At 39.9% G+C, this 12,322-nt stretch overlaps 1 protein-coding gene across 1 annotated transcript in view; it reads right to left on the bottom strand.

Annotated features, from left to right (window-relative positions):
* LOC133523795 (fatty acid synthase) overlaps nt 1-11,311 on the bottom strand; it is a 53,621-nt gene extending 42,310 nt beyond the window's left edge. The window contains exon 1 of the mRNA XM_061859529.1: nt 11,092-11,311. The gene's annotated coding sequence lies outside the window, so the exon portion shown is untranslated. The remainder of the gene's footprint in view (nt 1-11,091) is intronic.
* Nucleotides 11,312-12,322: the final 1,011 nt, after the last annotated feature.

Raw genomic sequence — 12,322 nt, 5'->3', positions numbered from 1 at the left:
ATTAGTACGAGTGGTTAAACAACAACGTTGCCCCCTTGTAAAGCAAATAACTATTACCTACATTCGCTGTAATGTTTTTTTTTTACCAAGATGTAATAATAAATAACGTGTCGTGTGCAAATACACACACATTTTAGTCGAATTTGATCAAAACTCCATATGGGTTACTCGTTCCCACAGTGTATTCAAAATTTAGTAAATTATGTTAAATTGTATTTCTTTATTTAAAAGATGTAAATATGCAATATTTTCTCCGTGATTACTTCAGATGAGATTTTTTTCTTTTTTCATGCTTTTATGAGCCAGATTTTCAGTAGTCGAGTTTTGGTTTTTGAACATATTTTTGTATTTTACCACTTTTACCCAACTTTGTCTAGCCAGGTCATAAGTTATGTCACAAAGGTTTTGACTGATAATATGTACTTAATACAAAGTTTTTGATAAAAAAAGTTAGCCATGATTTGAAAGCTTGTTTTATATGATCAAAACGTATTATAATTGTTTTAAAATTTAGATCGCGTCTTTATTTACTACTTGTTTACTTTGGGATTGTTGTTAGACGCGAATACGCGGCTGGATTGTGAAAAAATATACTTCACAAAAGGGAGTAAAAATCAGTGTCACATAAATAAAATAGGTACAATTGTTTATTTATATGAACCTACTTTATTATAACGCTATTTTATCACCAGCATTTAGTTCTTCGACAAGTTTATACTTCAGCTAATACCTTCATACTTAGGGTACTTTTCAGTAACATGCTTATTTTTGACTGCCATTCAATGAGTAGGTTTGGTAAAACATGTACAGTTGCAATTTTGCCAGTCCAATGCACATGATTTAAGTATCTAAGGAAAGATAAAAGACCCAACATTTGTTTTATGTACGATTCAACCATGTAAAACAGAAAAATTAATAAATAGGGATCAAAATCACCTTAAATCCATTGGGCCCCCTTGTGTTTTGCCTAGCTATACAAAGCCTGATCACAACATTAGAATCACCTCTGAATGTCTGGTATTTAGACGATGGCACTATAGGAGGTGATTCTGATGTTGTTCTCAACGACGTCGGCAGACTTCTGCCAGCCCTGCAATCTATTGGCCTGGAAATAAACCCAGCGAAGTGCGAGTTGTTTGCCTGCAGTACCGCTGCGATGAACTCCGTCTCCAATTTCGAACCTTTACTTCCAGGCATTAAGGTCCTAGATAAATCATCCTTTTGCCTCCTTGGTGCACCGATTTTTCCAGAAGGGGTGAGATCGGTGCTCCAGGAAAAGACTTCGGCATTAAGATCCTCTTACGAGCGCCTAAAGCACCTTTCAGCGCACGTATCTCTAATATTGTTACGCAATTGCTTCACTATGCCGCGAGTAACTTACACTCTACGGACGGCGCCAACGTGGATGTTTAAGCAGGATGTTCAAGAGTATGATTCCACACTCAAAGAAGGTCTTGAAAACATCCTAAACGTCCAATTGCATGAAGCACAATGGAGCCAGGCAACGCTTCCTATCCGCTATGGGGGTTTAGGAATCCGTAGCATGAACGATGTTGGAGTTGTAGCATTCCTTGCTTCCTCTCATGCGTCGACAGGACTTGTCACTAAAATATTATCTTTTAATGGTGGCAAAATCTGTCTTCCATTCGTAGAGGAGGCCTTAGCTGAGTGGACGACCCGCTGTTCTGGAGCCGTACGCCCGGACAACCCCGATCTGCAAAGACCTTGGGACAACACCTTGTGTGAGCGCACTTATTTCAGCCTATTGAACAGCGCTCCACAAGTAGAAGATGTGGCCAGACTAAAAGCCGTTAGGCAACCCGAGTCGGGGGCCTGGCTGCACGCACTGCCTTCTCCGCAATTGGGTACCTTTTTAGACGATGACACATTAAGAGTCGGAGTGGCCTTAAGACTAGGATGCAAGGTATGCGAAACCCATCGCTGCATCTGCGGGACGATGGTCGAGGCTAATGGGCACCACGGCTTAAGCTGCTTGCGATGTGCGGGGCGAATACCAAGACATAACGCCATCAACGAGCTGATCCGTCGTGCCATGGTCTCGGCCAATATACCATGTATCCTGGAGCCGCAGGGCTTAAGCCGCACAGACGGTAAGCGACCGGACGGCCTTACGCTGGTACCTTGCGCAAAAGGCCGCAGCCTGATTTGGGACGCCACTTGCGTTAGCACCTTTGCCCCCTCCCACATCACCCATACTAGCAAATTAGCAGGCGCGGCCGCCGAGAGTGCTGCGAAATTAAAATATAATAAATACGCAAACTTGGTACCAGCGTACGACTTTGTTCCGGTCGCAATAGAAACTGCGGGGCCTTGGTGTGTGGAGGCCAAAAAACTTATTAGTACTTTGGGGCGACGTTTGAGAGATAGGGGCAGCGACCCCCGTGCCGGCTCTTTCCTGGTTCAGCAAATATCGCTAGCTGTGCAACGCGGCAATGCCGCTAGCATTTTTGGCACATTTGGAATTGGATCAGGTGACAGTCGGAACGGGACATAGGGCTTATTTCTAGTTATAATTTTTTATCAGAATGTCTTTTTATAATATAATATAATAATATAATTATATCATAGTATTATATTTTATACTTTATATAGGTTGAAATAAAACCCTTAAAGAGGCCGCGTATTTTTTTCATGATTTTTTATACATTTGCGCTTACTTGTAAAGCATGCTGTGTTGTTTTGAATCTCGTGCTAATTTTTAAGCCATCATATGCAATTGTATGTTTTTCATGATATTGTACGATATCTGTTTAGTGTACCTACTAAAGTAAAATAATAAATTTAAACCATTTCCTTCGAAAATTAAATAGAATAAACTGTAAAAACTGTACCTATAACTTTTATCACTAACTTTTTATCAGTAAAAATCCAAGTGATGTTGGTCGTAAATTGGGGCGGCAAATTTCTGATCGGCCCCGGGCGGCAAACACATACGCTACGCCGCTGGACAGGCGGCAGGGTCGAAGGCAAAGAAATTATATTCGTAGCTTCGTTCCATAGTGGAGCGTCGTCGGAGGAGCGTTTCTGATAACCCCCCCCCCCCCATGGCGATAACCCGGGCCAGCCGGAGAGCGCCGTCGGCGGTGGAATTTTCTCAATCCCAGCGCGCTCTCTCGCTAACGGCAGAGGGTGAAACGCCGGAGTGAGTTTAGTGGGTAGGGAACAAAATATCCCCCCTCTTCCCAGGAGAGGAAAAAGGAGCGGCGAGTCCCACTGTATACATATTTAAATGCAGGAGTGCTAAGCTAATAACTCTACTGATTAGCTTTGCCGTTCATAATAAACACAATATCGCCGTATTTATGGTATTTTCGTGCCTAACTCAACGGAAAATTACATTGATTTTGTTCGTTCGAAATTTGATTTCGTAGGTATTCCGCCCGGATTGAAGAGCTCTTCAAACCAGCCAAAGTTTAACCGAATATTCCGAATCTACAGTTCGTGTCATTCACGAAGACGCGTGCCTTAACTCTTAATGTCATACTAATAAAAGTTAGATTTGACAAATCTGCGCGTCATCGCGCATGACACGAACTATAACGAAAAAAAAACGATCACAAATTAAAAATTGGTTCTTAATTCTTATGGGAACTAGCCGTTACAATTGAACACTGTCAGAGCGTCGCAGTTTAATTCAAAGACCGCTAACACTGACGCAGTTAACCGCTAAGAGATCACAGATCAGGTTTCGCGCGTCATCCTCGCTTGATACCTTTTTTTAAGTCTGTAATATTAGTATATTCCAGACAGCTATATGTCTACGCTCTACTGTTCAACTGAGATGGTTGGTTGGAAGTTATTAAGGTCAGTTACATCATAGCATCGTGTTTTGTAAAGTTGTCTCGCATCTGAACTGACCTCTAAATACCGTGCAAATATCGAGTTGTCAACATTTCGATTTAAAAAAACCGAGTTGCTAAATTTATAATTCTAATCGAAGACTTTACGTTGTCAAGTCAAAGATAAAAATTAAATTAAATTTGTCGACCGATAAGATAGAACTGGATAAACGAGAGACATCTATTAGCGAGAGTAATAAAATTGTAAGGTCCCGTAATTTTTGCCCTAAATTACCTCTATTAGAGAAAGATACAAACCTCTCCAAGAGAGAGTCGTTTCTCCGCTTCGAACCTCTGTATCAGAGGGTGTCTCTCCCTTGACCTCTATAAGCGAGAGTCCTTAGTGTACTTATTAAACGTTCTTTTTGGTACTTTCTAATTTTCGTGGAACTAACGCGCACGTGGTGCACCAGGTCTAACAATTTTTTTAATTGTTTATAAAAAGTGTTTGTCTCTAATAGGTCATTGTTTTTGATCCGTATCCTTTTTGGAAAACCAAATGTTGGTCGTGAATCGATATTTTCGATCAAACTTGCTCAGTTCTACACACATTCTAGGAATATCTAAACAAGAAATGCAAACTGTTTCGAGAGCGGCAAATCACAAAAACAAAATTCACTGTAAATTTTGTTTCATAAATATTAGTTAAATGGAATAAGTAATATTAGTAATATAACATATCACTGCGACTTATTTTTAAAACCTGCCTAAGCGAGAAATGTCCTCTTACCTCTATGAGTGTGAAACTCGGATTAGAGAAAAACCTCTATGAGCGAGAAAAATATTCTGGTCGCTTGAGCTCTCGCTTACTCAGGTTTGACTGTATAGACTGTTAGGTTAACCTTTTGAACATCAAGAACACCTAAAGTTGTCGTTACACTAGTAGCCCACAGCGCCAAGGACACATATACGTGTTATGGCTATGGCGGAGACGCTATCAAAGTAACCTTAACACTTTCGATTGCGCCCGGGAGCTTGGCGTTTCAGTGATGTTTGTGTTTATGATATAAAGCGTTCAAAGGGTTAAGTTACTCACGTAATTTTATTCGAATTTCGCTAAATACGATTCGACAACCACACCTTAACTAGAGCCCGTCCAGAAATATATGATCATTGTCAAGAGGGCGCTGTTCTCATGTATAGGGTGATAGTTCAGTTTACGAAAAATTTATTTCCATGAAATTCCGCAATATGGCGCGTGATCATATGTTGCTGGTCAGGCTTTACTAAGAGGTCCGTTTGTAAATATTTATGCATACTTATAATGCGAAGTGACTAAAGTCAAAGACCAACCCCGAAATCGCGATAAAAAAATTGTCTCTCCCATACAAGATATCAACATCAGCCAGCCAAAATGTATGAAAGAGTCAATTTTTTTTCATGATGATACAATACAACGTGGCTGGTGTAACACGTTGTATAATATATAAATAAAATTTACATTTTCGCAGTAGTTTCTCCCGGATACACCGCTTCGTTGCCAATGAATCCATCCTTTTTTTTTTACCGCCGCGCCGCTTTTGTACCGCTGTTTTCATTTAAATTCGTGATTTTTTTGGACATTATTGAAAAATCCCCGTTATTAAATTAAATCAAATTAAATTAAATATCATTTATTTTCAGGCAACTATGGCCCATATATACATACCTTACAGACTAACATACATACAATAATAAAAATCTTAAAATATAAATATCATTTTGACGACGCAGTTTTCGGTTGCGCCGCCTGTTCTGGTGCGGGATTCGGCAGATTCCCACGAAACCGCCGAAATATCACACATTTCGGCCAGAAGTCTGCGCTCGCGATGGTTTCCAGCAGCGGCCGCGGGACGCGCACCACAAACGAGCTGAAGTGCACGTAATTAAAGCTCTACTTATGCATTTTTCACTTCATCGCCTGGCAACACTGGCTCTGGAGGCCTACCGCGAACCACGTTCGACGTGTTGCCTCCCTGTCACACTTACGTGCGAATTTACAAGTGCGACAGAGAGGTAAGCCCTCTGGGGGCCTACCGCGAAAACCGAAATTCGCAAATTGCGGGAATCTTTCTCTTTTACTCTCACTAAGACGCAATTAGAGTGACAGAGAAAAATGGCCGCAATTGACGAATTACGATTTTCTCGGTTATAACCCTGTTGCTATACACGTGTATGCGCACACGCGGCTCGCGTGGTTTCGCGCGTCATTGTTTTTGTTGACACACAACCGGTTAACTAAGCAGATAGACGCCGGGACCGGCGTAGATGGAGGCCATGCTGCGATATGTTTTAAAATTTCGTACAATAGGGATCAAATCAAATTATTTCATTAAATATTTTATGATTTGCGCTTTTTAAATAGTTAAACTACTATACATCGAGGACTGGTAACAATCGATAGATTTTAAAGGTGTATTCTTGACCGCATTTAGAAACTAAAATGTCGCAGTTTTATGGAATTTGTCTTGTTTTAGATATAATGACAATTATTGTGAAAATTTGTTTCTGTAATAACTTACTGAAAAACGCGATTTCGGCTACAACGCCTGCCACTATATTACTTGGTTTAGACATACCTACTGACAGGTACATTAAAGTTTAAAGGAAATTCCCAATTTTATTCTGTAAAAAAAGTGGCTGTGACATAATCGGACAGACAGACGGACATGACGAATATATAAGGGTTCCGTTTTTTGCCATTTGGCTACGGAACCCTAAAAACCACTTTACTTATTCGTATGCAAATAAAATGCGTGGAATGCGCGGTTAAAATCTGTCGGATTTTACCAGCTCACGGTATATATACAATACAATGCAAATACTTTTTATTGCACACCTCAATAAAAGAAATCAGCAACACAAGCAGAGGTAAACAACAGGCGGTCTGATCGCTAAAAAGCGACCTCTTCCAGACAACCTTTAATAACCTTTTAAATTATAAAAAACAGAAATAGACTAGAGAAAAAGTGACCAGGCCCTCCAAATTCATATGTAACAATTTCAGCTCCAAAAAGAAGTAGAATGTTCCAGGTGTTCGACATGCTAATGTCTTAAAGGTAGTTGACACCCTGCTGAGACATTTAGAGATGTAGGTACTGTAAGCGGGTACCTATTTATAGACTGATTTACGCCATCACAATGCAATTTTAGTTGTCTTTTTCTTGTTTTCTTAATTTATTCTTCATACATATACATACACGTGTACCTAAAGCTTATTTTTAAAGTTGCAATATTTTGTGTGGTTCACGAAGCCAAGGACATACAGGCATATTATAGTCTGTGCGAAAAGTGAAGAGTTGTAGAATGTATGGGTATTGCATTCCACGAATCTTCCCTTTCCGCTCAGACTGTTTCTTTATAAAATGGTGCTAGAATAGGTTCCCCTTTACCTAGTTTGGTTCTATGGGTTCCCTCTAGTTACCACCAAGTTGTTACCAGTGGTTACCACATGCACCGGTTTTAATATTTTGGATCACTTTTATAAGGCAGTTTACTGAAACACTAATCAACTTATAATTATTTATTGAAACACTCTATACATACTATGCTAATAATTCTACTGTTTTATTAGTATTGAACTCTAACAACATTTCGGTGGTAACTACTGGGAAAAAATTACCACCAAACCAAGTTGGTGATAACTAGTGAGTTTTTTTTCCAGTAGTTACCAGTGGTAAAAGGTGGGAAACAAAATCCCAGTAGTTACCACTGGTAACAATTTGGTGGTAACTTAGTGGGAATAACCCGTTCTATAGGATTTAGCTAAAAGGGCTGACTGCTGACTATATATTAAGAGGCTGTCAACACCCAATGTCCTTGAAATTGATGTTACTTAAACAGTTTTTTAAGAAAGACTATTTGTTTTAGTCAAGTAAGAAAAATATATGTTCATATTAATTATATTTCAAAAACCGTGGTTGTACTCGATACATGATTATTTAAATATTTTTCTTATTATTCCCTTGGCCAGGCCCAGTAATATGCGACAGTGCTATCTCATTTACTCCGATACAAATAGACAGTGTGCGCGCTTTAGGTATTGACAGCCTCTTAATAGTATATCTGAATCAAAACTAGCCAATTTTATTCGCAAAACTATAATTGCATATATTTAAGTATTAAATCAGAATTGTCAAGTGGTTAGTTATCACTCGCGGATAGGTATGCTTCGACATATTGTTATCTTAATGGCCGTTGGACGGAATATAAACATTAGGTCAAGTTCGTCAAGGAGGTCACCTTCAAGCAACTTTCGTGCTTTCGCGTCTTTTAGATACTTGTGGAAAATTTACTTAGCAGTTACCTACATAGAGCATTGACATATATCTAAGTAAGCTAGTTCAGCGGTGTCACTCGCAAATTCGAGCCAATCGTGCAGTCTAACGCAACTAGCTGCGACCTATCGTGCGCGTGATGCTAACTTATTAACCAATCGCGTTGTGGCGTTAGACTGCACGATTGGCTCGAATTCGTGTGCGTGACACCGCTGTTCTGGCCCCATTCTTATTGCCCGTAAGGCCCGACATAAGAGTCTAATATTGCACCGACTTTTAAGTGACAAAGTGTCCACAAACGTCATATTTAACGATTTGTGGCACGTCCACACTCTTAGAGGAAGCACACTTTCCACTGTAGGTAACCTATATATAGAGTTGGCTCAATCTGACCCTGACCAGCTGCTAAGTGGATGGTACGCAGAATAAAACGGCAGTAATGAACAAGAAAAAACACTTTGAAAATCATTCATGTGTATAAACATAAATGAGATCGAGTTCAAATCCACTTGGCTCTCAATAGTTAGTGTATAGAACCCTGCCTGGATCATTCTTAAATTATATGACTGCAGTCAGTCAGGCTTAACTCCGTCAAACTTTTCATACATTTAGTATGGTTTGACGGAGTTTAGACGCAGGCACAATTGTGGAGAATGACCCACCTACGCTACGCATATTTTATTGCAAACGAGTTGAAATAACTTTTGGGCCTTCTAACAGTTCTAACTCCATAAACCCTTGATCGACCCTGCTCATATCAGAACTAAAAATATATATTCGCCTCGACAAAACATAACCTAATTTCATTAAATTAGACAATAGTTATAGTGGAAAAACTATCAAATATCAAAAATTTCGAAATGGCGGGAATTGACGCTAGCCAGCTGATACGTGTGTTCCGAATTCGGAATGTAACAGTTTCGGTCGCTGGTTCGATAAGAGCGAGCCAGACAGCTATTATATATTATGATACCTATACATACCTAATCTTATCTTTATCAAACTTCTTAATTGAAGATACATAATAAAAATAATTTACATCCGCGTGAAGAAAACTAGGTACATTATGGTTGCTTAAGCTCTGATATAGCTGGGATAGCTGTGCCTGTGCCGTCATATTGCCCAAAGACCTATTATAAGGTCTCCTGAACTGCATTTGGTAGTGGTACTAACTTATAGACGCCCAATATCCTTTTAAAAGATCTCCTTTATCCTGTCAGAGAATTTAAATTTACCGCGGGGTATTGAAGCCAGATGAGAAGAAGTCAGGTTTGACGTTGTCACTGGTCACTAGATGTCAATTTGTAGAACATTGTGTTGGTTTTGACGTTCCAACCTCGACATTGGCAGAATCATCAACACCTTGATGGAGCCTTAACACGCAAAATTGATTGATTGGTTTTGACGTAACCACCAAAACAATGGCAAGGTGTCAACGACGTGATATAAGGGCCCCATTTAGACGGTGTGAGAACTCGCACGCGACTTTAATTACATTGCGGTATTTGCTCGGTCGGCCGAATTGGTTGTAACCTCAATAGTCCGCAATGTAACTAAAATCGCATGCGAGTTTGCGTGCCATCTAAATCAGCCCTAAATCTGTTTTATGTCTCTGCTACCTTGACAGATTTCTTACATGTTTTTGTTTTTGTTTAGAATAATGCCTCATATCATATCCTTTTCATTTCTTGTGCTCGAAAGTAGGTCATTGTTGTTCTAAAAAGTGTGCGTAAAGTGATACGTTTCTGCACTAGAGCATTTAACTTTCCAAATGCCTAGGTTTTTTTTACGAATTTTACTATAAACAATTAAATTTTGGTTTAAATAAATTTATGATTATAATTTCCATTCTGATATTTTATTCCCAATTCCCTAAATAACGATACTTGTTAATTAAAAGGTCCCTCAAGAAATAATATAATAGTTTATTGAACTTAGTCATGTTTTTTTTTAGTACATATGTATTTTACTTTCCTCGTAAGTATTCGAAATGAAAAGTATTGTATAACTCGGGTGAAAGACACCATTTTAGTCTCGGACTATTGACTACCTCGACAGGAATTAGTGTCTAGAGTCAAACCAAGATAAGTTGGCAGCAATTTCGATAGCCTAAACGGTGCAAGTGTTATTTTAAACGTCAAACTTCTATGAAATTATGACATTTACTTAACATTTACACCGTCTGGGCTTTCAAAATCGCTGCTAACTTATCTTGGTCTTCCCTTGGTTAACAATCTACTATTGCGTCGCGATGTCGGGAGTGTGATCACGGAACGCTTAGAGCGTGTTTCCGAATGAACTTGGCCGGTTTTTTATTTCTCTGCATTACAAAAGTTAAATAAAATTTTAGAGCGTTAAGTAATTCAAAAGTAACCTTTATGGCCCTGTTAAAGGGAAAAAACTCAAAAAGAAAACTAAGCCAAAACAGTTTTAATTAATATGAATTTCCGCAATGTCTGGCTATTAATTACAATAGGAAAATACCTAAAACCTAAACACTCCAACCCTGGTTGGATTCTAGTGACGGATTATTTCAATTAAATTGCACCACTATAGTTGAATATTAAACGCAATTATTACCAAGTAAGCTTCAATGTAAACCTTTGGTAGTGCTAATAAGACTTTAATTAACTTAACGCGGAAATATAAACATCGATTGAAATCTAAAAACAAACGGGTGATGATTGTAAACAAAGAGCCTCCCAGAGATGTCAGACATTGTAAACTGTTTATAGGTAAAAACTATAATAAATGTGTGACAATATATACCCGTTCAAATGGTGTGACGAGTTGACGACCGCACCAGGAAAATGGCCACCGTGGCCTTGAACCTGTCGAAATCCGAGCGATTGATCGTAACAGCTTCCTGAGCTCTTGCGGTATAACACCGTATATCTCCTATAGGAGTCTAACCTCGACATGTAAGTACTAGCCTACCTAGTACTTATAAAAAGGAAACAAATTAACCCACTCACTTGTTTAGTATTTGGGAAGTACTTGCACTATTGTAATGTAGAGCGCCCGCAGTATAATCGTAGTCGGTAAGCAATTATAAGACACTGCAGGAGTTTTAAGGGTTCCACGAAGCCTCCGCGATATCGACCGACGCGAGTTAGCTGTCGTGAGCGTTCGTCGCGATCGTACGGGGTGGACTGGACTGAACACGGCTCCCCACGGCGGGCGCGACGCGGTGTCTGCCGGCGGCGCGGGGCGCGCGTTGCCATGGTGCGAGATCAGGCCACGTGCACGCGACCAATGGCGAACGCGCGCCCCGCGCCGCCGCCGCGTCACGGCGCCGTGATCAGCACGCGGCAATCAGCTGGGCGCGTGCTGGCGTGCTCGGTGTAAGCTGCGGCATGCTGCGCGCCGGCCATCCCGACATCACACCTACGATATCACTACACTGAAGTCTGATTGCAACATCACAATTAACACACGGATCACGGATATGACCTTTCCAATTATCTCCAGCAGTTTAGTTCGGAGAACTTTAAACATTGCCAAATAATGTCGTGAAATCATAATTAATATTTATGCATTATGCAGTAGGTAAGTATAATGTACTAGGTATACAATTTTATTTACAAACATTTTACATGACATGACATTACACTTGCGATTTGCGACCAATGTGTCAACCACAGAATAGGTACATAACATAATGCGCATGACACTAAAATTATGTAAATTACCTAATAAAAAATATTTAGAGAAGCGCTGGTGGCCTAGCGGTAAGAGAGCGTGCGACTTGCAATCCGGAGATCACGGGTACAAAACCCCGGCTCGTACCAATGAGTTTTTCGGAACTTATGTACGAAATATCATTTGATATTTACCAATCGCTTTTCGGTGAAGGAAAACATCGTGAGGAAACCGGACTAATCCCAACCAGGCCTAGTTTACCCTCTGGGTTGGAAGGTCAGATGGCAGTCGCTTTCGTAAAAACTAGTGGCTACGCTATATCTTGGGATTAGTTGTCAAGCGGACCCCAGGCTCCCATGAGCCGTGGCAATATGCCGGGACAACGCGAGGAAGAACTCAGGAAGAAGGACTTAATAAAAAATATTTGCCGAATATTCTGCACTTTAACCAAATAAAATTAGGCCGAAAACGAACATGGGAAAACTTGCCGAATACCGAATAATTGGCCCATCTCTATCATCCATAAATTTAGGAAAGAAAAGTAACACAGTAACCATTCGGTCG

Source organism: Cydia pomonella, chromosome 12 (assembly GCF_033807575.1).
Source record: "Cydia pomonella isolate Wapato2018A chromosome 12, ilCydPomo1, whole genome shotgun sequence".
Lineage (NCBI taxonomy): Eukaryota > Metazoa > Arthropoda > Insecta > Lepidoptera > Tortricidae > Cydia > Cydia pomonella.
This window is presented reverse-complemented; position numbering and strand designations above follow the sequence as displayed.